The following is a 26,877-nucleotide window of genomic DNA, read 5'->3' on the forward strand; positions in this document are numbered from 1 at the left end:
ACTTTGCTTTTCTTTGCCTTATGTTTGTTGTTTGAGTTTGAGCGTTTGTTTTTGTTTATTTGTTTTGTAACTGAGTGGTTAGAGAGGTTGAAGTGTCTGAAGCAGAAACATCAGCCCTCCTAGCCTCCACCTCCCATCCCAGTACAACTAAGAGTGGCTGAGAGGGGCTAGGTCACTGGGGCTGGGTGCAATCTCCCTTGGCCAGTGGAGTATATACAGTGTTCGCTGTGAAATCCTTCCTCTCTGGTGCGTGTTCAAAATCTTTTACTACGTATTTCATGGTGACAGTTCTGTAGTCTGTGCCCACAGCTGTGTGTGTGAACGAGAGCGGAGACTGCTGTATATTGTGGTGCTGTCTCTTTAAAACGGGTCATGCCGCCATGTCCTCCCCTTGCCAGGGAGCTCTCAGGCGAGGCAGAGTCACTCGGCGGCTGCCTGCTCCATCTGCAGGGGCCATCTTGTTATTGACATGTGTCGGGTCTCGCTCTGGCTTCCTGCAGTAGACGGGTTGCAGCGCGCTCACAAAGAGCTGTCTGGCATTAGCAGTGTCCCCAGGCTGCAGGAAGTAGCTGGTTTTGCTTGGACACAGCGTGTCAGTAAATGGTGCAAACTGCCACACACAGAGACAAGAAGCTGCAGTGCACAGACCAGCAGAAACCAAACAGAAGCCACAGAGAATAAAAAGACACAGTGAGTACATAGACGTGAAGGCAAAATTAAAGCAGTTAAACTAGAAAATAGTATTTAAAATAAAATTCTGGACAGGGAGGATCGCAAGCCAGCCCCACCTTTATCTTTCTTTTGTAAACTTGCTGCAAATTGAAGGAGATGGGAACAAACCTTCCAGATCTATATGAAAACCTCGGGAGCAGATAAAAAAGAACTTGGCATAAAAGTAGCCATTTTACTGCACATAGTGGGAGAGGAAGCTCTGGAAGTTTATAACGTTCTTACAGCAGCCAGCTGAAAATGCTTCTGTTTTGGATGAGATCTTAACAATGATTAGGAACTATGGTAACTGTAAGAAAAAAATTGTGATCTGTACCAATTGTGTTCTGTAGTGGTCTTACCTACACTTAGGGAAAGAGCGGATAGACTCTTCCCCTAAGTGTCATAGAGCTGAGGCAAAAAACAAGAAATGAGAGTTTGAAAATGATATTCTCAGATACAGAACTGTGTTTAGTGTCACCGATAAAGGGCAAAAGGAAAGGTTGTTGAGGAAAGTGGAAACCTAATTTGGGCTTGCAGAAAGCAATAGGCATTTGCAGAGCTTCACAAGCCACAAAATAGAGATCTTGTCTGGGCCACATACTGACATGTTTGTAGAGGCTGTTACACAAAAGAATACACAGGGCATCATGGGGAGAGCCCAACTGCTGATGAGTCAGAGCAAGGCAGACCCACCAGTCACTCACACACAAACTCTATGCACACTGTGGTATGACAAACCTAGCCTATGGAAGAACATGTCACAAATGTGGAAAATTAAATCACTATTCTATTTGCAGAGTTTAATCTTAATATTGAGGTGGAAGCTAAATGTTTTCCAAATCACCGTTTGAGAAGGATAGCAAGTCCCATCCAGTCTGATGTTGTGCTTGTAGCATATCCTGATTCCAGAATATACTCTGAAGGAAAAGTCACCTTAACAGTGGCAACTGTTAAAGCTAAAGTCAGTCTTCAATTGAAGACTTCACCTTAGTGATGAAGACTTAATTGCTAAGGCATTTACAAAACTACTGATAGCAGAGAAGCTTGCATACAGGTACACCTAATATGTATGCGGGTATGCTGCATACCAAAGCACCCAGCACTAAAGAAGATTGATTGCACAATACCTGGAATTCTTCAGGGGACTAGGAGACTTCTGTGGGAAGCATCACATATATACAGACCCATCAGTCCACCATTGTCATGCATGGCTGCAGAACTACACCTACAGTGACAAAGTTCACTCAGTTAGAAAAGGAAAGAGTCATAGCCAAAGTGAACTCACCTACTCCATGGGTTAGCAGTTTAATCATAACTGAGACAAAATATGGGAAGATTAGGATTTGTTTGGATCCCTGATGCCTTAATAAGACTATATTGAGACAGTGTTACTCTGTCCCCACACCAGTAGATGTCCGTTGCTGATGAGCTGGTAAAAGCATATTCATTATGCTAGATAAGAAAGATGGATATTGATAAGTCACTTTAGATGAGTCATTTGAATTTTGCATTTTTAATATACTCCGGAACAGATACAAGTTTCTCTGTATTTTCCACTGCATGCATCTGATGAAGTGGGCTGTAGCCCACAAAAGCTTATGCTCAAATAAATTTGTTAGTCTCTAAGGTGCCACAAGTACTCCTGTTCTTTTTGTGGATGCAGACTAACACAACTGCTACTCTGAAACAAGTTTCTCTGTTTACCTTTTGGAATAAGAGATAAGGTGGTTCAGTAAAGATAGTGACATAATAAATAGATAAGAGGAATGACTAAGAGAACATGCCGTTGTGTTGTGTTCCAGTGGTTTGAGTTGTGCCTTTTATCTGCCTGCAAACCAGCTGCCCTAAGTGTTAGGTGTAACCATATTGAATGGTGGAGCAAATTGGCTGTGCTGTCACTGTGGAGTGAGAAGAGTTACATCTGTACTTTGAGGAATCAAGTATTCCTCATTTCAGTATTGAGTTCTGTAGGCTTTGTCAGTATGGGGTACTGGGGTGGGGGGGTGTCTTGCCATGGGGATTGTCAGCCATCTGGTGGTCTACATGACTAGTCTCCAGTCCTTAGTGAGGAGTCAGTGAAGCCAATGGCTCAGAAGGAATCCTCAGGTCAAGGGTGAAGAGATGGTAACATTTAGCAAATCTGGGGTGGTCAGTATTTGTGTGTAGGTAGCCGCTGTTTGCTATGCCTGATCTAAACTTGAGTTTTGCCTTAGCAAAGGGTAGGTGCTAGACTTTGCCCTACAGTGCTTATGTGCTCTGTTCCCAGAGTGTCTGTAGCATCTGTAAGGACAGTGTGTTATTGGCACGTTGGAGTATCACTCAGAGGGCAGAGTAAAGGTTGCATTGCAGAAATGGTTTGTACCTTCACTTTTTATTTCCTTGTTTTCAGAGGTTTAAGGTTACCCACTGTCCACATTCTGGAAGGGCATTAGGCAGCACTGAGTAAACCTAACTCTGTATTAATGAAGGTTTGGGACAGTTAATTTCCTTGGTATTTTAAAGAAAAAAATTCCTACTACCCCATCGAGTGGTTGCCCTTGCTGAACCCCAGAGGGGAGGTGCAGTTGCCCTGAATTGTGACACCTGCTACTAGAGGGAGCTGTGGAGACTGTTCTGTTGTTTGAATCCATAAAGAAAAATACACCAAAATTTGAAAATAAACTCTTCTCATCAAGCCAGGCCTGGAAAGAAGGGACTCGGCAGAGGAGGAAGATGATGACGATGCAGGTCGGCACCTCTCACAGGTTCCAAATAAAACCGAGGAAGCCGTGTTACCATGGTTTAGGGATATCACACCAGCAGGAGCACTATTTCTCTGCACTGCAAGAAGTGCGGTAAGAGGGAACACATCAGTTAGGCTTACCACAGTGCCCCACAGAACAGCAAAGGATGAGATGAAGCCATCAGTGACGGCAGGTAGGAGCCATGGAACTAGTTATGTGACTAGGAGTTGTCGGGCTTGGAGGCAGATTGTTTCCAGATGAAAGGATATGTGAGCTGTACCATTTCACAGAACTGTATATGGTAGAGAATGAACAGATGTCATCACCCCTATTATGTTAATGTAAAGGTAAATGACGTGATATTGATAATGGAGAGAGATACAGGAGTGGCAGTGACCATGATCTCTGAGGGAGCTTACAAAAAAAAATGTTATCTGAGGTAAGATTAAAAGAAACTATTGTGCTTTGACAGAATTGCAATAAGGGCAGAGAGGGGCATTAAGCTGTCTCCCTGTCACTCTAACTTATAAAGGTGTCTGTTCACCATTAGAATTAGTTGTAATGGAAGGAAATGGCCCCCCAATAATGGGCAGAGCTTAGTTATGCAAGATTAAATTGGATTGTGGTACATCATCTGCCAGATAGGGGCACTGAAAGACCAGTATAAAGCTGTCATTAGTACAGATATGGATTTGTTTAAAGACATACACCAGCAAACCCTGGGCCATTCCTCAATTTCTGAAGGCTATACCTGTGACATATGCTCTGTGAGAGCCTATGGAAAAGCAACTGGATGACTTGGAAAAGCAGGGTATAATTTCTCTATGGAATCCAGTGAAAGAACTGCACCAATTATGTGTATCCTAAAAAGTGATGGTAGTGTAAGAATTTCTAGGGATTATAAAGTCACTAAAAACCTCTGTCTGGAGATGGACAAGTATCTACTTCCTAAACCACAAGATTTATTTGCAAAACTGACAGAGGGAATGAAGTTGAGTAAAATAGACTTGTCCCAAGCATACCAGCAGATGGCAGTGTAGCCAGATGCAAAAAAAATTCTGTTCACAAAAGGGATATTTAAGTATGAAAGATTACCTTATGGGGTAGCTAGCACACCTGTTCAGTTTCAATGAATAACAGATCAGGCACTACAGGAGGTAAATAGTGATGTCTGTTGTTTAAATGATTTGTTAATAACTGGGAGGACTTCAGAGGAACATTTAAAAATATGAAGAGGAGACACTAAAGAGATTACAAAAAATATGTTTTTAAGTTAACAGAGATAAGTATGCTTTTTTTTCTTCAAAATCAGGTTACTTGTCTGAGGCATTGTGTAGATGCAGAAGAGGTTTACCTATTAAAAGAGAATATAAAATCCGTTGAGAACACTCCAGTGCTATAGACAGTTTCAGAGCTTAGATTGTTTCTGAGTGTGTTCAATTATTATGAAAGATTCATTCCAATATTGCCAATATTAATTGCAGAAACTATAAAGTGGGTTTGGACGGAAAAGAAACATAAAACTTTTGACGTAGTCAAAAAGAAACTAGTTCTAGCCTGTTGGTATGTTGTAATCCTGAGCTTTCAATAACTAGGGCCCTGAGAAAACTGCGACTATGCAGAAATTGTGGAATTAGCCTAGTACTGCAGTTTTTTCCCTACAGCAGCGAAGTAAAAGTGGGCACCTGTACATTCTAATCTCATGCTTGGGAAATCTGTAGCCTTACATGAACTTCTGCTTCGATGTAACACTGCCCATGGATGCCTGCTTCTGTCATTCCGTTTTAGGGGAAATCGCAGCAGTTTGGGGGTAATTCAGTGTCTGTTTTTATACAAAAGAATGCAGCAGTGATCTTTCCCTGATGGCATTCTGTGTACATCCTGTGAAATTTGCTACTTTACCTATGGCAGTGCTGTAATTTAATAAAAAAAAAAAAAAAAAAAAAAGATTTTCTCAGGGGCCTACCCTTAACCTAACCTGTGACACCTCTCCTGGAGGAATTGGTTCTGTCATTTCACACATTTGTAAAGATAGGAGTGAAAAATCCATAGCATTTGCTTGCAGAACATTATCAAAGGCTGAAAGATAAGACTCACAAATTAAAAAAGAAGCATTAGCATCATTTTGGAGGTTATTAAATTCCAGTGAATACCTGTTTGGGAAACAATTGACCTTAATCACTGATATGGAATTATAGGGTTAGAAGGAACCACAAGGGTCATCTAGTCTAACCCCTACTAAGATGCAGGATTTGTTGTTTCTAAACCACCCAAGACAGATGCTGTCCAGTCTCCTTTTGAAAACCTCCAGTGGAGAACCTTCCGCAACTTCCCGAGGCAATCTGTTCCATCGCCATATTGTTATTACCGTTAGGAAGTATAATCTACTGGTAAAAATACTGGGTCCAAAGGCGTTCCACTAGTGGCAGCATGGCTGAAGAAATGGGATTTGATCTTAGCTGCCCATCCATATGACATTTATTATAGACCATCAGAAAAACATGCTACTGCAGAAGCATTCTCCTGTTTGCCCCTTTACACAGGGAAACAGTGAGGAAAACTCTGCGTATAGAGTCTCTTTCCTAGATGACCTTCCTATTACAGCTAATGAAATTGCTCTGGAAATAAGAAAAGATCCCATTTTGGTTAAGGCGATGCACTATCAGGGTGGCCAAATCATACAACAGAACAACTTAGCCCTTACTATTTCAAGAAACTGGAGTTATCCCTGTAGGATGGTTGTTTACCATGGGGACTAGGGTTGCCTGGTGTCCAGTTTTCTACCGGAATGCCCGGTCAAAAAGTGACCCTGGTGGCTCCGGTCAGCACCGCTGATCAGGCCTTTAAAATTCAGGTTGGCCACCCACAGCAGGGCAGGCAGGGTGCCTGCCTGGATCTGTGCAGCTCCTGGGAAGCTGCCAGCATGTCTATCTGGCTCATCTGCTCCTTTCAGACAGGTCACTTTCCACCATTGCCTCAGCTCCCTGAATGACAAGAACCAGCCAACTGGGAAACAGGGAAGAGGAGGGTTTTAAACAGGCATACCGATTATAAATATTGTTACAAATCTGTGGCACCCAAGGACTTCCCTGTTGTCACTCTGCTGAACTGCATGGCCCTCAGGGCTGTACTGTGACTGTGTGCATAGGACTTGGCTTTTCCTACCCCAAAAACTTGGGCCTCAATGACTGGAGCAAAAGGAGATTCTCCACTAGATGTTAGCAGTATAGAGCCTATGATACTCAACTAAGCATTTCTGATTCATCCAACAATGCCCTGCAGTGCACATATATTCTGAATAGCTGGGTACAGTGTTAGTGCTGTTTTATAATGGGGATGATTCACCTTTACTCCCTGCACCCCTTTAGCTCTCCATGGGCTCAGTCGTTAAGTAGTCCCCGCCCTGGTATGGGGCCATATCCCCAGGGCTTCCTCCCTGGAGACACAACCTTTCTACGGCTGGGCTCAGTCCTTTCTCAGTCCCAGCATCCAGCTAGGAGCTCCTTCTTTGCTCCCCCAGTGCCTACTAACAAATTGTCTTTGGCTCAATCCTAGCAGGCAGGCAGGCAGGAGCCTCTCGCTGCCCCAGTCCCTGCCCCCACTTAGCTGTCTGTGCACCTACTGCTCTTCAGCCAGGCACACAGTCCTTTCTTTTCCAGCAACTAACTGCTGAGCTGTTCTGCAGCTCCTTTTATATGGCCCTCCTGGCCCCTGATTGGTTGCTTCCACACAATCACTCTAGGCCACTTGGGAGGATCTCTCCACAGCTCCTTTCCTGGGATGAGTGTGGCAAACTCTGAGGCCTCCAAGCAGTGGCCCTTAAGGCCTAGTCCCCCCCATCACAAGCCCCCAGATAACTAAGTCCAATAATTTTGGATCATGTCCCTGTACTATGGGCCTAGTGAAACACTTGGAACATTAGCTCCCTCACCCTGCATGAAACTTACTGTGCTTCATGGCAACACCCCTTTTGTCACTAGGTGTTTTTAGAGCACCAGCACCACAGAAACCAGGCACTGTATTAATAGGCCTCCTCTCATGCCCTGTCCCTCCAGGGGGCCCTTAGCTACCCTCTCTCTCTCCTCCATGTCATTAAGTTATCACATTGCAACAGGTAAATCAGAAAGGTCTTCACAGGCTATTCGTGCTCTGCAGCAGAACACTTCCTCCTCATTCATGGTCCAGACTGATCTGGTCTCTCTCATTTCAGTTATGCCAGGACAGGGGTTGGCAACACACAAGTGGTGTGCCGAGTCTTCATTTATTTACTCTAATTTAAGGCTTCACGTACCGGTAATACATTTTAATGTTTTTAGAAGGTCTCTTTCTATAAGTCTATATTATGTAACCAAGCTATTGAATGTAAAGTAAAAAAGATTTTCAAAATGTTTAAGAAGCGTCATTTTAAAATTAAATTAAAATGCTGATCTTATGCCACCAGCCTGCTCAGCTCGCTGCCAGCCTGGGGTTCTGTTCACCTAGGCCGGCAGCGGGCTGAGCAGGGCCTGTGGCCGAGAACCCAGGACCCCAGACCTGTGGGGGCGGGGGAGGGCTCAGGGCAGAAGGTTGGGGTGGGGGAGGGGGTTTCAAGAGTCAGGTCAGAGGGCTGGAGGTGGGGGGGTTGCAGGGCAGAGGGATGGGTCTGTGGGGAGGCAGGGCAGAGGGATGGGACTGTGGGGAGGCAGGGCAGAAGGCTGGATGTGTGTTGAGATAGGGGGGTTCAGGGCTGAGGGGTGTGGGGGGTGCAGGGCAGAAGGCTGGGTGTGGGGGGGGTTCAAGGGTCAGGGAAGAGGGCCGCGGGTATGGGGGGTGCAGGGCAGAAGGCTGGATGTGTGTTGAGATAGGGGGGTTCAGGGCTGAGGGGTGTGGGGGGTGCAGGGCAGAAGGCTGGGTGTGGGGGGGGTTCAAGGGTCAGGGAAGAGGGCTGCGGGTATGGGGGGTGCAGGGCAGAAGACTGAGTGTTGGGGGGGTCGGCAGAGGGCTGGGTGTGTGGGGGGGGTGGGAGTTCAGGGCAGAGGGCTGGGTGTGGAGGGTTCAAGGTTCAGGGCAGAGGGCTAGGGGCATGGGAGGTGCAGGGCAGAAGGCTGAGTGTGTGTGTGTGTGTGTGGGGTCAGGGCAGAGGGCTGGGGTGCTCCCAGCCCCCTCCCCTGAGTGACTCTTGGCAGGGGGCTGGAAGGGATATGCCTTGTTCCACCCTGTCATGGTATAATTCCCCACTCTGAACCTTAGCGTCCAAAAGATGAGGTACCAGCATGAATTCCTCTAAGCTCAATTACCAGCTTAATACTTGTAGCGCTGCCACCAACCAGGAATTCCAGTGCCTGGTACACTCTGGTCCCCAAAACCTTGCCTGGGGACCCCCAAGACCCAGACCCCTCTGGATCTTAACACAAGGAAAGTAAACCCTTTCCCTCACCGTTGCCTCTCCCAGACTTCCCCTCCTTGGGTTACGCTGGAAGATCACTGTGATTCAAACTCCTTGAATCTTAAAACAGAGAGGAAAATCCATCTTCCCCCCTCCTTCTCAATCCCCCTCCCAGACTCTCCCTGAGAGAAAATAATCCTAACACAGAGAGAAATTAACCTTTCTCTCCCCCTTCCCTCCTTTCTCCCCACCAATTCCCTGGTGGATCCAGACCCAGTCCCCTGGGGTCTCACCAGAATAAAAAAAAAAACAATCAGGTTCTTAAACAAGAAAAGCTTTTAATTAAAGAGGGAAAAACAGTAAAAATTATCTGTGTAAATTTAAGATGGAATATGTTACAGGGTCTTTCAGCTATAGACACTGGGAATACCTTCCCAGCCTAAGTATACAAGTACATATTTGAACTCCTTCCAGCCAAATACACATTTGCAAATAAAGAAAACAAACATAAGCCTAACTTGCTTTATCTACCTAGTAGTCACTATTCTGGACATATAAGAGACTGTATCAAAGAGATTGGAGAGAAACCTGGTTGCACATCTGGTCACTCTCAGAACCCAGAGTGAACAACAACGAAAAACTAACAGCACACACACAAACTTCCCTCCCTCAAGATTTGAAAGTATCCTGTCCCCTGATTGGTCCTCTGGTCAGGTGACAGCCAGGCTCATAGATCTTGTTAACCCTTTACAGGCAAAAGAGATATGAAGTACTTCTGTTCTATTAACTCTTACTTATCTGTTTATGACACACCCCCTTCCCCCAGGCTCCGTCCCTACCTCTCCCTGCATCCTCTACGGAGCTATGTGCACGCTGCTGCTTTTCTCCCCTCCCCCTCACTAGGGCCATCAGCTGATTGGCTCAGGGAAGGAGAGGAGGCGGGGCAGGAAAGCACCACACTGGGGGAAGAAGCGGGGCAGGGGAAAGCTTGGCTGCAGCAGAACCAAGCTTCTGCCTCCTGCCCCCACAGGGGAGGGCTGAGTTGGGCTGAGGGCTGGGACCGCGGCAGGCGGCTGTGTGCCGCTCAAAGTCGGCTCACATGCTGTAGGTTGCTGACCCCTGTGCCAGGACGTGCAATAGCATTGTTGATGGAAAGATGCTCTCAGGCTTTGTACCAGTCAATTCCACCCTGTGGAAGGATGAGAGTGAGGTGAATAAGCCACCCCAGGGGCAAAGGAGGTTACAGGCTGTTGTACCCTGGGCTGGATAAAAGGAGAGGACTGGGCCAGCCAACCAAAGCCATGCAGGCATTCACTGAAGCCCACTTGTCTCAGGACACATTGCCATCCGCTTCATTCCATACAACCAGTAACCCACTTAATGAAACAAACATTATACCCAAGCTGTGCATGGATGCCTGCAGACGAGCTTAGGCCATATACACACACCCCCACAACCAACCAACCAGAGACAGATTTTATAGGTATCTAGGTATTAAAATACATTTGAAAATTTGCCTCCAGTGATTATTTTTCAGTTCCCACTTTGACCACTAGATGACACAGTTGTTTCACAGGAATAGAAGTGGTGAATCATAATATCATCACATAGAATACCAGGGTTGGAAGGGACCTCTGCTCAGAGCAGGACCAGTTCCCAACTAAATCATCCCAGCCATGCTTTGTCAAGCCTGACCTTAAAAACCTCTAAGGAAGGAGATTCCACCACCTCCATAGGTAACCCATTCCAGTGCCATTCACAAGGGCATTTCTGCAGGATCTGGATGCCTCTTATGTTTAATGCTTATTAATAATGGATTCTCTTTCCCATGTCCTTGTTTAAAGCTTCAGGATGATTGTGTAATGATGCAGGTGGAAGCCAGGAACAACTGTATCCCCTTCTACATGGAAAACATATATTCAAAGAGAGATTTCCCCCCTGGTGTTATATATGTCTACAAGCTTTAAACAGATGCCTTTTGAAAAATTTTTAGTCTCAGAGCCAAAAATCTTAACAAGACAACTGTAAAGACACTGATCAGGTGAACAGGGACTCTCTGGGGTGATGGTGCCATGCAAGGTGAGAGCCACATATATTTGGAATCCATGTCAGTAGGTTTTTGGTGAAGAGAAATTGATATTAAAAGAAAACATCTAATGCTCCCCTCTGTCCTCCCATTCCCAGGTCTCTCAGAAGAATATCAGTTTCTCTTTCTTAGCTGAGCAAGAACTTTCTGTGTCCAACATCAACCAGCTTCAGTGCTGATATATGGTTACTATAAAAGAGGTAGGAGGCCTGGCTGAGATCCTTCTCTGTTTCCACTAAACTGGGTGATGTTTATTTGCACTTTGCTGCTGTACCTTACCACAATTGACAAAGGGCCACAACCAGCCTGTGTGTTGGATGTTAGCCCCATGTCCCTCCCAGATGCAGCCAATGGACTCACTGGAACTCACCAGACACTGTGTGTATGTTGTAGCTCTGCCTTGGGAAGGGATTAGTCCAAAATGAGATTTCAAGAGAGTTTCATCAAATAGTTAGTGACTTACTGAACATGTCAGATTCTGCCCATGAGTTTATAGATCAGCTGTGAAGACAGGTCATTCTGAAACAAGGGAGGCTGTGAGCCAGGGGAACTCTTGGTGCCAACTGGTGGAAGACACAGGGATGCATAAGTGTTGCAGGGATCCCCCTGGGTCTGGTATTTACATAGTACTTTGTCAGAATCTGTTGCAAGATCTTTACTGAAATCTTGTCACACTGGCCATCATAATCATTGCAACATGTATGTGTGGTTACTATGTAAGAAGCTATGCATATATAATGAAAATTATATTTTAAGTTCTGTGAGTTGGGTGCACCTACCAGCAGTGGATAAGCAAGTTTCTTTCAGACAGAAAATGTTTATCTATTGGTCTGTCTATATTTAAATGAGGATATTGTATATTTCAGAATGAACACCTATTTACATTATGAGCAAAATGCTAATCAAGTGATTGAAAAGTCTCCAGTGAAGACAATGGATTTTTTTGTTTTAAAAAACTACAGCTCTAGGGACAGAAACAAACTCTGCATCTTTCCACTGAGGAGGCAAGAGTTCAGCATACTTGTATCATGAATGGAAGATCACAGCCTAGGTTGGCTGTAATACACTGGAAGGATTTGGGGTGAGTTTTTGCTCTATCTGACATGACAAGTAAAGTGTAGGCTCTAGAGTGCATGTTATGATTTTATTTTATATGTAACATTTTGTGTCCAAAATTTCTGCTTTTTATCACTTGAATCTCTGCTCTTTTTTGTTTTTGTTTTTTTAATTTTTCTCTGTAAACAAATCTCTAAGTGCTGTGTGTAAAGCAGAGCTGTGTTCTATGGTATAACTGATCAGCTGTGATGTACTGCTCGTTGGGAACAGCAGATTTGGAGAAGCTGAGAGTGTCCAGTGGATGAGGGGCTTAACATTGCAAATGGATGCTTGGATGTCTCAAGGGTTGGAGTGTATCTCTCATTAACCAATAAAGAGAGCAGGGCCTGGAAGGTAGTGCTTGTCTTGCCACAGGCTGGTGGTGTTGGGGAACCAACCCACAGTGAGTACAGACAAGGCTTCCTCATGCTCAGGGCAGGAGGTATTGAGGTCCCTCACATCCATGGATACCCCTTGGAATCATCACACAGGATTCAACTTCTCACAGGTGTTTGTGAGTTGAGAATACTCTAATTGGGGCAGGGGGCAGTTATGTGGAGGTTATAACAGTGGTTTGATAGAATGTGACATTTGGGTTTTTTCTTTTCCAGGCAAACACGTCTTGCTGAGTGCAGCACAGTCTGTGGTCAGACATCTCACCTGGAAAGCAGCTGCAAGTCTGTAGCGATTAGAGTAACGTGTGAGTGATACTCTATATAGAGAGCGATAAGAATGGGGAGAGGGGAAGGTGGGGGGAGGAGAGAGTGGGTGGCATGCAGAGATGTAGCTAATGAAAGGAAGAGCTGTTCCAAATCGAAAATGCTCTGAGGCATTTTGTAAGGTATTTGAAAATGAGCCCATGTCCCTGGAAAAATATACAAGATTTTGCAGATGTTGGGCTTGGAAAGGAATCCCTTTTTACAGTGAAAATAAACCTATTCCTGAGCAGAAAATGGGCCCCATCAGGTGGGATTTTCAAAAGCAACTAAATGACTTAGGAGCACATGTGCTATTGAAAGTCAGTGGGCAGTGCACTGCTGAGGCACTTTTGAAAATCCCACACATCAGCTGAAGATGACTCTGGGATCAGAACTCTTGCATATTCAGGATTTGAAATGTCTCACGGTGCTGATCCTGTAACAGCCTCTTCAGGGAGCTTCATGGAAAAGTGAAACATGCGGGGCATGAAATTGCCTAAAACACAGTGAAAATCTCTGTGCTGAATTCTACACCTGCAGTTTCATGCAGCTGCAGTGGTTTGTAGAGCAGGAAACAAAAGGAAGTGGGATTACATGTGGATTTTTCCCTCCTGGCACAACTAGAATTCCCATTAAAGCCAGTGGGGCTGATTCTGATCTCTCTTGCTCCAGCATAAATCAAGAGTAACTCCCACAAAGTTCACAGAGTTACAGCAGTGTAGGAGAGAGCATGGGTGGGGATGTAGGATTGCTCTGCATGGGTCCAAACAGGCTGATATTTCATGTAATTAATAGAACCCCCCCTTTCAGGACTGGCCTGTTTAGCTGTACAGAATGACATTTTCTGGGGAGAAAATTGAGCTCTTTTTGGTGCTGACTCTCCCTTTTCATTGCTATGACAGAGTGCTGAGGTCTGACAGGTAGGACAGCAGCCTCCTGGTTTTAGCCTCAATTAGTTCCTCCAGGGACAACTGCTAGAGCAATTAGCTAATCAGAAGGAGAGGCTGGGGAGGTAAGGAAGAAATTAGACCTCAGCCGGCTAACCTGATAAAAGCCAGGAAGGAAGTGCTACAAGGAAAGGATGACTTGGCTACCTGAGTCCAGACTGAAAGAGTTCCCAAGACAAGGAAATCTCTTTTCCTCCTAGGGCCCTGGTAAAGATGGATTGAAAGATGTAGGATTAAAAACTGATGTTGCCCGGTGTTGGTGGAAGGGTTTGGAATAAAATACAGACTGAACACTAAAAGAGAGTGGGTCTGAGCAGTTTCTGGAGCATCAGAGGATGGACAGAGCATCACCTTGTTACAGTCACTCATGGTTTTTACTTGGTGTTTTTTCTTCTTCACAGGACAAATGTGGAATGTGAACTGAGGAAAGAAGCTGGACAGCTTACTCTCCCTCTAACTATAGACTGTTAGTAAATGTTACACTTACAATCTGACTGACTGCCTGCTGTGACTGTGCAGTAGGTAACTTGGCTAGATTCAACCCTAGTGTGTATATCCCCTCCATGAACTCCCTCCAGATCTATAAGACCACACATGATCCTGGTTCCACACTCAGACTGAGAACAGTAGTTCGTCAAAGCATATAACATTCCCCATAATAAACTTCTCAAATTCCACGACTGGGTCCTGGTTATCTTGTTCTCTCTACACGCGTTAGTGGCATGAAACTGAAGAACACTTACTGCTAGTAAACTCAATGGCATTTCCCTTTTGTAGTGCAATAAGAACTTATGAACACTCCAGCTGACCAATTCCAAAATTTCAGGGAATGTTCTAGGCATCAGTGGGCAGAACCCTGCAGATTTTGAAGAAACATGGATAACTGGAAAAGCCTGATTTCTACTGGTGCATGTGTAATTTAAAGTCAGGCCTACAGCATGCCCATTTGCTGCAGGCAGAGAAATCTCTGGTGCCCCTGTTGCTGCCTACACAAATCACAGGCAGCTGTTTAATATGCTGTTCTCTCTCCATTAGGTGAATTGCCCGGCCTATTTAAGCAATGATGTGTGCAATTTCTAGTTAGAGCGAAAGGCAGTCCCAAAAAGACAGGAACAAAAGGGCAATGGAGTTATGCATGACTCTTGGGTGAGCCATCAGGAATAATGTGGGCAAGGCAAAATATCTGTTTCACAGCTTTGCCAGTGGCCCTCAGTCCTTTGCTGCAGCCCCCTGCTATTCCAATCCTAGTTGTCTCTTAAGAGCACAGTTTCACTAGGTCTTCCACTAATTTCCATACTTCATAAAACCTGAGCACTGGGATTAAAAACTTACACACCCCTCCTTTGCAAGTAAGAGGAAGGTAAGTAAGAAAGGGACTGTGCCATTTAGAGGACGGAGCATCCCTCTGCCTTGTCCACTTCACAACACTTTCCCAATTACTCAGCCCATTACAGGGAAAACAAGAGGGAAAGTTAGCACCACTCCCTTTAGGGCTGGTCTACACTGGGGTGGAGAGGCTGAAGTATCTTAGTTCAACTTTCCTGGCTGTCCTTATGGCGGCAAGTCGATCGTCGTGGCTCCGCTGTTGACTCCGGTTACTCCTGCCGAGGTGGAGTATGGGCATCAATTCAGGGATCAATTATTACCCGCCAATCCGACGGATAGTGTAGACGTGGCCTTAGTCTCATTCAGTACTGAATCAGTCACCCCCTCCCCCACACCTTGATCCTTGTCCCTAGGATGTACCAGTTTTAGGTCGGTGCTCAGTTCAGAGAATACCACAATTACCCTAATGCAGGATAGGACCCACACAATCAGTGTGTTGCTTGTGTCTGATACAGCTGGAGCCAGTGATTATGGGGCCCCTGTGATGTGACCGTCCCCTTGTCAATCTGACCCGCATCATATTTCTAGGACCAGGACGTACAGTCTAGTTTGTTCCCTGTACCTCTTCACATCAGAGCATTAAAACGAGGGGAGGTCCTGACTTACCACTAGATAGTGTGGCAAGGCACCTCCTCCACCCCAACAGGCTCACTGCTTCCCCTCTGGCAGGGGGGCCTTGAGTAAGTCAGTCCCACTCCAGATAGTGTTTATTCTCCTACTTGGGGTTTATTTCTCAATAGTTTCCAAGAAGGCCTCCGAGTAGGTCCAAGGAGTACCCTTCCACCAAACAAAAACAAACATGTTTGTAACACAAACCAAAGGTGAATACCTTTTCCTACCCTCTCCAGGGGCATGTGGCCTGTTATTGGGGGAGGTTTAGGTTGGATATTAGGAAAAACTTTTTCACTTGGAGAGTGGTGAAGCACTGGAATGGGTTACCTAGGGAGGTGGTGGAATCTCCTTCCTTAGAGATTTTTAAGGTCAGGCTTGACAAAGCCCTGGCCGGGATGATTTAGTTGGGAATTGGTCCTGCTTTGAGCAGGGCGTTGGACTAGATGACCTCCTGAGATCCCTTCCAACCCTGATATTCTATGATTTTATGATGATTGGCCCTGGAGCACCAGTTCTTCCCCTAAATGGGCAGGTAGCTTCCACTGTAAAGACACGAGCAACCATCCAACGTGGAGAAGCCTTTCTCCCTGCTGCCACTAGCCCCGCAGCAGCTTGTCTCTCACCTGAGGAAGGGTTTTTGAAAGTCTCAAGTAGTCCTTAATTGTACTCAGGTATCCCTAGTTGACCTGAGGTAACCCCTTTTCAACTTATAGTGAAAAGGGCCTTTCTTATTCTGGGGCTAATATACCCACCCGCTTCCTGGAATCCAACAGGAGCCTGCTCTTACATCTATCCAGCCTGACTTTGCCATGATAGTAACAAGCTAGCAATGCTGACTCTAGGGTTAAATGCAGTGGGCATGCCTACGTGGCCCTGCAGTTTAAACTACAGTGGTGTAAACAGCAGTGCACACTAATGTGCTACGCTATAACTCCACTCTGTAGAGTGGGGTGGACAACTACAGCTGGTCCGGCCTCCTGCCTGGCCCCTGAGCTCCTGGGCCGGGAGGCTAGTCCCTGATCCTTCCTCCACTGTCCTCCCTGACCTAGTGCTCTGTGCTGCCCTGCGCTGTGGCGGCGGCATGGGCTGGCCTCAGCTGGGAGGCACAGTTGTAGCGCTGCCAGCCACCGGTGCTCCAGGCAGCGCAGTAAGGGGGCAGGGAGCGGGGAGGGGAGGAGGTTGGATAGAGGGCAGGGGAATTTGAGGGGGTGATTGGGGGGACCTAGAAAGGGGTCAGTTGGTCAGAGGGTGGGGAATGGGTTGAATGGGGGAAGTGAGGGCAGTTGGGATTGAGAGGAGGGGTTGGATGGGGCAGTGTGGGGCAGTCAGAGGCAAGGGTTCTGGGGGAAGTCAGGGGACAAGGAGTGGGGGATCATCGGAACGGGGGGTTGGATGGGGCAGGAGTCCCAGAGGGGCAGATGGGATGGTGGGATGGGCCATGACCCCCTTCCCTAACTGGCCCTCCATACAATTTCCAAAACCCGATGCGGCCCTCAGGCCAAAAAGTTTGTCTGCCCCTGGTGTAGACCCTGTGAGTGCAAACTGAAAATTAGGTAGTTTGCATTAATATAGCCCTGTTTCAGGAGTATGGCAATGCAAATTTTGTGCCTTTTATTTACACCTTCAGGGTTTATGTGGGGCAGTTACAGCAAAGAATAATAGCACACAGTGCAGTTTGCACCCCTCTAGTTGAAACTGCAGGGCCATGTAGCAAACCCTTAGAGAAAAAAATAATGAAAATAAGTAATGATTAGTGTAGACAGCATTTCCACCAATAGATGGGGCTGTATCTTTATCTTAGTGTTAAGTTGTGTTGTTGTATCCAATGTAGGGAGTTTAGCTGGGAGTTCAGTCCTGCCTTTGGTGCTGGAGTTATTTCTTGCAGTGTCTCAATAAATACTTTGGGTTCTACAAGCAAATATTACAACTGGTGGCACCAGCTTCAAGATGGCAAAAGCAGTTTTGCCTGAGAAGAAATGAGGGGATCTTGCAGACGAGACTGGAGTCTGTGCATAGTTGGCAGACTTTAAGCTGATGCTCTCTGTTAATGAGTGGTCTGGTGAAAAAGCAGCACATACCTAGCACTGTGTTTGGATGGTGACTCCAACTAATTTTACCAGCACCTTCCCTTTGTGGATCATAGTTTTTATAGACAGTAGCACGAACATTTGTATGACCCCCATGGGGGGAGATTCATCATTTTGAAATACTGGAAGGAATGGCAAGCCAGGAAGTGGCAGGGAGGGGAACATCTGTGTAGGTATTTGTGTACATTGCAGACACTGTTCGAAAGGATTTTCCCTGCACTATCTTGCCTGGGAGATGGCTCAAATGAAGCAGAATCTGCTGCGCTGAATCTGGAACTGGCAATGCAGAGATGGGGCCTATGCCTAGTGGCGAGCTGTGAGAGAATCCCATTTATAAACTGTTCAACAGAGGATCTTCATAAGCTGATGGTGAAGAAAGATCACATACTGGAAAAAACCTAAGGGCCAGATTATACACAGAGTTACAAATGTGGAAGCAGAAAGTGATGTTTCCTTAAAGGAATCAGCTGTTAATTCCCAGCCCCCGTGTGACCCCTGTGCAGCAACTCTAGAAAAGATTGTGAGGGAAATGGCTAAAAAAATGGAGGAGGCCCGGGGGGAAGCTGTGCACGGCCATCTGGTGGGTCAGGGAGGGACTGTTTTCCTAGTGGGTCCCAGGTCAGATGACATTTGCGGGTGATGCAGAGGCAAAGACCTTGGGAGATGAAATTGCCCATGAGTGGGAAGCCACATCCAGGGAAATTAGAAATTGCTGCAGCAGTAGGGCCACCCTACTAAACGGGCTTTTATTGTGGCAACCAACATTTCTAGTGATGTTGTACTGGGAGTAGATTTCATCTGAGGGAATCACAAAATCCTGGTGTGGATGCTGGGGGGCATCTTCTAGACCTTCAAGATACCTCTACCTTGCTTACAGGGTGGTAGCTCAGAATAAAGCAGCCGTAGAAGGCAATGAAAGGATCTGAATAGAACAGCTGTTTTAATGGCATGCTAGTGTGTTTCCCAAGTTCTTCATTATTCCTGGAAGATAGGATTGGATGCAATATCAGACTGTTTTTAAGCCTGAAATTGTTCCAGTGGGACAACTTCAGCCTGCAGCTGCAGGGGGAGCAAAGGTTAGGTGGGAGGGCAGAACTGATGTGAGGGCAGGAGTGAAGCAGGGTTGTAAAGCAGAATTAATTGCTGGGCAGGGGACAGGCTGATGTGGGGGTGAAAGTTCTCATAGAAGGGGCCAAAAATCACCTTAATAAATTTAGGTGAAGGGGCTACACTACTTGTCATATGGACATGAACACACACATGGATGGACAGACACTAGGGTGACCACACAGCAAGTGTAAAAAATCGGGACATGAGGTGGGAGGTAATAGGCTCCTATATAAGACAATGTCCGAAATATCGGGACTGTCCCTATAAAATTGGGACATCTGGTCACCCTAATGGATACAGACCCACTGGTTATAGGCAGGGGGCATTCAACAATCGACAGTTAGGCCAAAAATGCAATACAATCTTTTTTAAAAAACTTGGTTTGGGGCCAATGCCATGATTTTTGAGCCCTGACTCATGATTTTTTAACTTTTGGGTTGGCAATACTGAAAATGTCACAGCTATAACCCCTATAGATGGTGAAAGGGTGGGAAGAGGGCATGAGGGTGGGAGAGAAGGAAGAGCAGGAGGCTGATGTGAGAGGATGCAGAAGGGGCACAGCTCAGCTGGGAACCCTGCTAGCAGTTGCCCAACTCCACAATGTTTAAGACCTGTCCAGAATCTAGGCCTGTGTAATGGAAACCCTGGGCCAAGCAGCTGCAAAGAGTGAGACAATCACCAGACCCCAAATTTTTCCTTTGCTCCAAAGACTGGAGGGAGTGTGGCTCAGCTGCCCTCTAGGAAATCCCACCAGCAGATGGTCAGTCATTTACTGTGTGTTGGCCTAGCCCTAATGCTCATCACAGCCATAGCAGCAGCAGTTCACCCTGTGTCCGCTGCAGGTCAGCTGAGCTGATCCCACACTCTCCCAGTAGGTGGGGGCACACTCACCAATCAAGAAACACCACCTGGCAGCATGGGACAAAGTTCAGTCACTAAACAGAAGGAACAAGGAGACAAAAAATAAAAATTAAAGTGCGAAATAAAAAAATCAAATATTTGAAAATAATTAAAAACACATTTTTCTAATTGATTTTTTTTTCACAAAAAGGACATTTCTTTGGCATTTGTAGTCTTCAAAACAAGAGTTGTGATCAATAATTTTTCATTAGAAAAATTTTTCATCAGCTCTCCCATGACATGCTTGGCTCTTGCAGCAGTTAGTACATTTCTGACTAGCAGAGGAAGCTTTTGAAACAGGCTGGCGCATACAGGAAAGCACACACAAATATCCTGATCCAGAGAGATTTGTCTCAGGTGTGTGTTTAAAAAAAGGGTCCCAACAGTCTTTCATGTGAGATATAGAGATTAATCCTTATAAAACTCAGACTGAACTGTAGAAACCACAGAACCTCATCTACACAAGTCTCAAACTCCCTCAAGGCCTAAGTGAGGAAGAAAGTGGTTTCTTTCCCACCACTCATTTCCCCTCAAGTATGTTGCTCCTTCCTCCCTGCTATTAGCTCCATCTCTTACATAAACATCCTTATAAGAGATAAGAGCAGCTGAAAATCACACATGTGCACTCATACAAACATACAGCTGTAAATAGAACTGTGATACACCGGCCCTCACTCCTATATATTTTTAGACTGTAAAAGTTTGCAGGGCAGGGAATATCTTTTAACATATATGTCTGTACAGTCCTCATTGTACAGTGGGACCCTAATCCTGACCAAGGGATTCTGAACAATAACATTATTTGTAATTATTTGTACTACTGTATTAATAGGTCATTAGCAAAATCCATTTTTTAAATTCTCAGTGCTAGGCCAATTCTCTAAAAGATTTTCTCTGTGCTAAGAATGTATCGGCAACCATTCTGCAAAATGTCTAGTTTCTACATCAAACCCCAGAGATGATACTGCTGTTCAACATAAAGTGTGTTTTGTTTTGTTTTAATAATGGTAAAAGTGTATTTTTTTTCTTTTTCTTTGTGTTTACAAATGTCTGGCCTATTTTGGCTGATTTTATTCTTTAATCACTTTAAGGAGAGTCTAGATTAGAAAATTTCAGCCTTGAAGATAAAAAGTTATGAAGAGGTGGAAAGGATCCCTTTAAAATGGAAATGCTCTGGCAACGTTACCTGTAGTCTGGAGCACAGGTGTTGACCTGCACTCCACCTACAATAGATCCAGGAAGACAACCATCCACCACACAGCCGGATATGACTGTCAGTGGTCAGCTCTTGTTATGAATTCACGCGGTTTTGGCAATTCTCTTGGATAAATTTGATTCAATAAAATTGGTGACCTCATGTGATCTTAATTTCTCCAAAGTGCAGGCTTCATAGTAGAATTGGTTGAATAAAGAAAAAGCTTTACAAATAATCTCAAACTGCTCTGCCTAGCTCATACCCAGCTCCACGAAGGAATTTAAGGTGTGTAAATTGCTAGATTGCTTAGAAGGCTACTTCAGAACAGCATGTGAACAGCTGAAAAACCATTAGTGGAGAATGAGTGGCTTTTAGGCCCAGACTTGTTCCTCGGTGAGGGTGTCCCCAAGCAGGGGCACCTTGGGCTCGGCAGCTGCAGGGATCAGGGGTCCCAGCTCCTGTTCGGGGGGGCAGGGAAGGAGAAGGGGATTACAGAGTGATCAGCAGCCCCTCTCGTTTGTTCCACGATTTCAGAAGGGTCACATGATAGATTCAGCACTCTTTTCACTGATCTGGCTGGTGGACCTCATAGATAATGGGACCTGCCTGGCAGATTACCTCATATGAAGCCTGCCATTGGGCTAGAATTTTGGCCTCCTCGGAGGGTAGCAGTACGTGGCCCTGATCCCCTGGTTCTAAGGTCTGAATGCGCTCCCCGGTTATAAGTCCTGGGCTAGGACCCCTGGACGGCCTGCAAATTCTCCCTCACTAGATTACCGACCAGGGTTAGGTGTTGTTGCAGTTGCATGACATACTGTAGAAGCCCCTGGGTCTGGGTCTAGGTCTGAGTCGAGGCCTGTTCCCAGATCTCCCATATTAGGTCGAGCAAACCATGAGGTAGATGCCCATACAGTAGCTCAGATGGCAAGAACTAGGTGGAGGCTTGCGGTGCCTCCCTGATGGCAAGCAGTGGAGGAAGAAGGTCAGTTAGTCCCAAGGGTACAAGTCTTTCGGTGGAACTTTCAGAGTATCTCCTTGAGAATCCAATTGAAGTGCTCAACCAGTCTGTTCATCTGGGGGTGATAGACTGATGTCCGCAGCGTCTTGATCCCTAGAAGGCCGCAAACTTCACGGAGCAGCCAGGAGGTGACATATGTTTCCTTCTGCGTCACAATCTCCCAGGGTAAGCCCACCGGAGTTATGGAGTTCTGCCATGATGCTTCATGCTGTGGCTTTCCATAGGGGGACTGCCTCAGGAAAGTGGGTGGCCTAATCCATCACTACCAGGATGTAGTGATAGCCAGCAGCGCTTTTAGTGAGAGGCCCCATTAGTTCCCTCATGACCCTCTCAAAGGGTGTTCCCACCACCAGAAATGGGACCAGGGGAGCTTTCGGTACCTCTGGAGGTAGTGTCAGTTGACACTCCAGGTAGGAAGCACAGTAATCTTTGAGATGCCCAGCTAGAAAAAACAGGCCAAGACCCCAGCCATGGTCTTCACCTGACCCAAATGGCTGACTGTGGGGACGCCATAAGCCATCTTATGTACTGTCTGCCGGTGACACTGGTGGCATGACTCGCTGGAACCAGGGCTTGCGGGTCTGAGGATCCTGGGAAACCCTCATAGGTGCTTCCCTGTCAGCTCAGATTATGGCCACTGAGCTGCGCACTATAGGTTCATTGCTGCCCCGGTTGTCTGACTGGGTTGGAGTGTCTCCTCTGGGGGTGCTGAGATCCGCACGTGGGGCTAGGTGAGCCTCCCTGCACACCTCAGCCTGCCCTCATGGGGGGTTTCCCTCAAGGACCATCTGCTCTGGCAGTTTTGGTGTGCAAAATCCTGGTGAACTCCGGCCAGGCAAGTCTGAGGATGATGGGATAAGGCAGCTTCAGGGCGACCCCTGCTGTTATTACCCAGGTCACACTATCCATAGTTAATGGCACTCAAGTGTTCTGATACATCTTCACATCCCCATGGATACAGAGGAGCCCAATCTGGCCAGGTCACTTGCTGGGGCAAGTCCCTGACACATTAGAGTCTGTCCACAGCCAGAGTCCACCAGAGCATGTACCTTTTTCCTGTTAAGGCCCATGGGAATCAGCACCTTGGCAGTGGGGCGCCAGCGGGCATGGGTTTCCCCTGTGTAAACTTGCACAAAGGAGCAGTCCATGGTTGGGCACTGTTGCTGGGGGTGCCCAAAGCTGCCACAAGTGAAATGAGGCCAAATCTTGGCAGGGACAGTCTGGGCCTCATCTTCCCCTCTCTGCTGTGGCTTGCAAGTGTCCTGTAGGAATTTGGGACGGGTGGTGGCAGGGGACCATTGTGATGGTCCTTGTCATGGTTCGACTCCCAGTGGGCTGCTATTTTAGCACTGGAGGGCCTTTCTGAGGCTGAGGTTGGGGGGCTTCACACCGTCGTCATGATTCCAGGCATCATAGGAGCCTGTCCATCCAGAAAGTCCTCCATGAATCCAACTGCCACCTTCAGGGTGGTGGGTAGATGTCGCAGGACCCAGGCACTCCCTTGGGGTGAGTGGATATGCACAAACTATTCAACAGCCACCTGCTCAGCTACTTTGGTTGTGGAACAACAATTGGGTTGGAGCCACCACCAACAGGTGTCTAAGTTCCAAAGAGCTGATAGGTTTTCCCTCAAAACTGGTGCCAAAAGATTCTGGGGGTGATGTCTAAGTTGTCCATGATAGCCATCCTTACCGTCCTGTTGTAGCGGGTCTCATCATTGGGGAGGTTACGATATATGGCCTGGGATGCCCTTGTTGGTTGGGAGCCAAAAGTCTGGCCCATTGGTTTGGGGCCCGCCAACAGCTGAGAAGACCCACTCTAAGATGATTAGAAAAGTCTCTGGGTCATCTTCTGGTCCCATTTTTGTGAGGTGTACTGACAACATGGGGGGCACAGAGATAGCCACTACTCTGGGAGCCAGACTGGAGAGGCTAGGCAGAAGGGCAGACTGTTGCTGGAAACACTGCAGCTGGTATTCCTGCTGCTGGACCCCCAGCTGTCAGATTAGCTGCTGCTCCTGGGCCTCCAAGTTGCTGGAGCAGCTGCTGCTGGCTCTCAGTCCACCATTTCATCAGCTGATCCAGTTCCAGGGGTAACACTTGGCCTGATGGTGGGTTATGAACAAGTGCAGTCCCCCTCTGTCTCAAGAGGCAAGTGCTGCCTGCATTCTGCACCATGTGTAGGAGTGTGTGGTCATCCCTCCTCCTCAGTCATGGAAGGAGGCCACGCCCCAATGCTCTCAGATCTGTAGCAAGACAAGGATTATTGGGCGATTAGCGGTCTCTACAGCCCTGGCCCTCTAGGCAGGGCCAAGAGGCAAATAATCCAGTGATCTGCCTCAGGCAGGGCAGAGCAGCAAGCCTAGAGGCTCAGGCCCTCAGCCAGGGTGGTGCACCAAACAACTGACGGGCTCAGACCCACAGGCAGGGCAGAGCAACAAACAGTAGAATCATAGAATATCATGGTTGGAAGGGACATGAGGAGATCATCTAGTCCAACCTCCTGCTCAAAGCAGGACCAATCCCCAATTAAATCATCCAACAGATTTTTGTCCATATCCCTAAACAGCCCTCTCAAGGATTGAACTTACACCCCTGGGTTTGGGGGTGGGGGGGGCAATGCTCAAACCACTGAGCTATCCCTTCCACCTCAGTCTGATGTCCTAGATCTGGCAGACATCAGACAAACACAGGCCTCCTGACCTAAGGGGGGGGAGGCTGCCAACCCAGAGGTGAGGTTGGCAGCAGAGGGTAGTGGGGACTCGGCCCATCCTACTCTACTGAGTCCCAGCCCAGGGCCCTAACAGTGGTGGAGTGTTCTGCCACTGGATCAGCAGGTTTCCAGCAGAAACACACTGACTTGGATTCAGGCAACAACACAACCAGACAATAGTCTGGTGTCCCTGGGCTACTTCCTACACTCCCCTCTCTAGGTACCTGTATGTGGGGGTTTTCCTCCATCTCCTCGGGGTACACCACCAGCATCATTCCCAGTAGCTCCTCAGTGTCCAAGTCAGCTGGTAGCTCTGGCGATCTTGGTGAGTCCTCAGCACTGTAGAGATCCTCTTCAGGCTTCCGCTCTAGCAGCTAGCGAGAGGCATATGTCTCCCTCAGTGGCTCCAGCCCAACTGAGATGCTGGACCCACCTTTTATACTTCCTGTCCTGCCCCTCTGCTTCCAGCGGGGCGGGCATGAGTGTCCTGGCTGCGCCCACTAGAGGGTGGGCTGTGATTCCTCCCCATTAGTCTCAGAGGGAGGCCATGCCCCCTTGCTACAAGGCTCCTGAATCTATGCTGATGTATTTGGCTCATAGCATGGGGCGAAACATATGTTAATACTTGACCTATGCTTTTACCTGCCCACTTTGCAGTGTGGAGGCAACAAAAGTACAGGCTCCTGGCCTCATGTTTAGATAGTCCTCCAATGTCATCCCCACAATGTCCTGCTTCTGTTTCTCCTGGCATATCTACCTAGTCACTTCCCACTTGCCCTCTATGCACTGGAAGCTACCTGATAGCTCTTCAAGTAATGCCCATATGGATGCTCCACTACAGGTGCACATACACCTCTCAAGGCCTTAATCAGAGATTTCTAGCTAGCAGTGCCTGTTCAACCCATGCATGTGTCCTTTACTTCTTCATGGCAGACACTGAGGCTATATGGGAGTGCAAGGGGTGAACCACCCAGAGTTCCTTCTCTACCACCTTGGCCCAAGACGGCTCACTAGTGTGTCCATCTTGAGCATATTCAGCCTTTTTCTTCACTTCTATTAAAGTTAGTTTAGTTTAACGTTGTTAGTGTTAGTATAGTTAACATAAGAGGATTGCTTTTTCTGCTCTCTTTACTCCCATGAGATTTGTCTTCTTCGGGTGGGGTATGCCTAATTCCCCAGGCTTCAAATGTTGTTCCTTTTTGTTTCTTCCATTGACTTGTCTCCCATGGGAGAACGTGGAGGAAGAAGATTCCCAGTTGGTCTCCTCGGTTTCTGATAGGGGTTCTCCTACAACCCCTCTGGAAATCTGCCTTCACTCAGGGAGGATGTTGAAGTGCATCAAGCATGGTGGAACCAGCCCTATATGCCATCTCCCTCTCCCTTATGGATGCCCCGCAATGGCAATCTTAGAACCACTGGATTGCCTATAGGTAACAGTTCAATAAACCACCAGTACCATCCCAGAGAGAGACCAGAGTTCTACATCCTCCCTTCACCCTTTCAAGACAAGTTGTCATGGTATAATTCCCCACTCTGAACCTTAGCATCCAAAAGATGGGGTACCAGCATGAATTCCTCTAAGCTCAATTACCAGCTTAATACTTGTAGCGCTGCCACCAACCAGGAATTCCAGTGCCTGGTACACTCTGATCCCCCCAAAACCTTGCCAGGGACCCCCAAGACCCAGTCCCTCTGGATCTTAACACAAGGAAAGTAAACCCTTTCCCTTACAGTTGCCTCTCCCAGACTTCCCCTTCCTGGATTACCCTGGAAGATCACTGTGATTCAAACTCCTTGAATCTTAAAACAGAGAGGAAAATTCACCTTCCCCCATCCTTCTCTCTCCCCCTCCCAGACTCTCCCTGAGAGAGAAAGTAATCTTAACACAGAGAGAAAATTAACCTTTCTCTCCCCCTTCCCTTCTTTCTCCCCACCAATTCCCTGATGGATCCAGACCCAGTCCCCTGGGGTCTCACCAGAATAAAAAAGATCAGATTCTTAAACAAGAAAAGCTTTTAATTAAAGAAAGAAAAAACAGTAAAAATTATCTTTGTAAATTTAAGATGGAATATGTTACAGGGTCTTTCAGCTATAGACACTGGGAATACCCTTCCAGCCTAAGAATTCAAGTACAAATTAAAATCCTTTCAGCAAAATACAAATTTGAACTCCTTCCAGCCAAATACACATTTGCAAATAAAGAAAACAAACAAAAGCCTAAGTCGCCTTATC

At 46.7% G+C, this 26,877-nt stretch overlaps 1 long non-coding RNA gene across 9 annotated transcripts; it reads left to right on the forward strand.

The window, feature by feature from the left end:
* Window positions 1-373: 373 nt before the first annotated feature.
* LOC115636970 lies at window positions 374-14,302 on the forward strand. 9 transcript variants are annotated; one of them, XR_003997125.1, is made up of 6 exons: window positions 374-690; window positions 10,644-10,878; window positions 10,984-11,085; window positions 11,848-11,966; window positions 12,592-12,680; window positions 14,027-14,302. It is a non-coding gene; the product is annotated as an uncharacterized LOC115636970 (long non-coding RNA). The 9 variants fall into 9 exon arrangements; XR_003997124.1 differs by lacking the exon at window positions 10,644-10,878 and adding an exon at window positions 3,387-3,438 and having other exon boundaries at window positions 375-690; XR_003997126.1 differs by lacking the exon at window positions 10,644-10,878 and adding an exon at window positions 3,391-3,438 and having other exon boundaries at window positions 375-690.
* The last annotated feature ends 12,575 nt before the right edge of the window (window positions 14,303-26,877 follow it).

This window comes from Gopherus evgoodei, chromosome 1 (genome assembly GCF_007399415.2).
Source record: "Gopherus evgoodei ecotype Sinaloan lineage chromosome 1, rGopEvg1_v1.p, whole genome shotgun sequence".
NCBI lineage: Eukaryota > Metazoa > Chordata > Testudines > Testudinidae > Gopherus > Gopherus evgoodei.